This window comes from Octodon degus, unplaced genomic scaffold (assembly GCF_000260255.1).
Source record: "Octodon degus isolate 3935 unplaced genomic scaffold, OctDeg1.0 scaffold00087, whole genome shotgun sequence".
NCBI lineage: Eukaryota > Metazoa > Chordata > Mammalia > Rodentia > Octodontidae > Octodon > Octodon degus.
This window is the reverse complement of record NW_004524663.1, coordinates 7,923,015-7,924,228: the sequence shown is the minus strand read 5'-3', so window position 1 is coordinate 7,924,228 and position 1,214 is coordinate 7,923,015.

Genomic DNA, 1,214 nt, shown 5'->3' with positions numbered 1-1,214 from the left:
TTTTTTTGTACCAGGAATCAAACTCAAGGCCTCGCACTTGCCAGGCAGATGCTTACTTAAGTGGCTGAGCTATATCCTGGGCCCAAGATCTTTTTGAGGTTTGTATTCTTTAACTATATATTCCAGTGACAATTGCTTTTAATAGTTTTATTCTTTAAGCTTTATAATTAAAAGAGATTTATCATGAAAACAAAACTACTTTGCACAACACTTTTATAGTATTAAAGTGTTCCAAATATGACGGTGTATTACTTATAGCATTGATTTTTCTGTTTTCATGTGTTTTATGATATTATCTGGGAGCCTTTCACTCCAGGTCAAAGCACTTCCACTAACAGCCTCACAGTGAGGTCCTCCATTAACTTTTGTTTATTCAGGCAAGTTTGTATTTTCCTTCATTTCTCAAGGACAGCCCTGTCAGGTAAAGTGTTACAGACTGGTAGTGTTCTCCAGCATTTTACAGAGTGTCTGCCAAGAGATTCTCTTGTAGCTGTTCGGAAAGTCTGTTGAATGTTGTGCCTCATCTCTTTCTGCATCAAAATCCTTTCTTTGCATTTTAATGTTCTGATTATGATGTGTTTTGGTTAGCTCCCTTTTGGACTAAAATTGACTAGATGCTGTCATCCTTGTCCAGATTTGGCAAATTTTCAGTGCTTACTTTCTTAATCTTTGGTTGGTCATGGTCTGAAAAGCATATTAAAGCTTGTGTGTATCTAAGAGATACACTCATCCGTAGAATGTACTGGAATATGTAACAAGCAAAGACACAGCACATTTGCATTTGTCCTGTTTATATCATACAAAACATGATTTAAAATTTATTGTCAGTTATATGTAGAAATTATTAAAGAAATACAGCAACATTTACCACATCTTGTAGTATCTCTCCTAGATAATACTGTATCAAATATCACACACTCTTTCAAAATTTGTGATGCAAGCAAGCTAATACCTTAAACCTTATGGCTTAGTGCTAGTTGTGCACACACAGCAACATATATATATATATACATATATATATATTTTAAGTTGGCTTTAATTCCTCAAATCAGCTACCACTTCCCACAGATTAAATATGTTTTCTTGGCCTTTTAATTTTTTTCCTTTCCACCCAAAACTCCCGTGATGTGAAGGCTTGTTCTATTGATGGTATCCCATAGTCATACAGGCCTTCTGGATTCTTTTTCCCCTTCTTTTGATTATATGATTTTCAA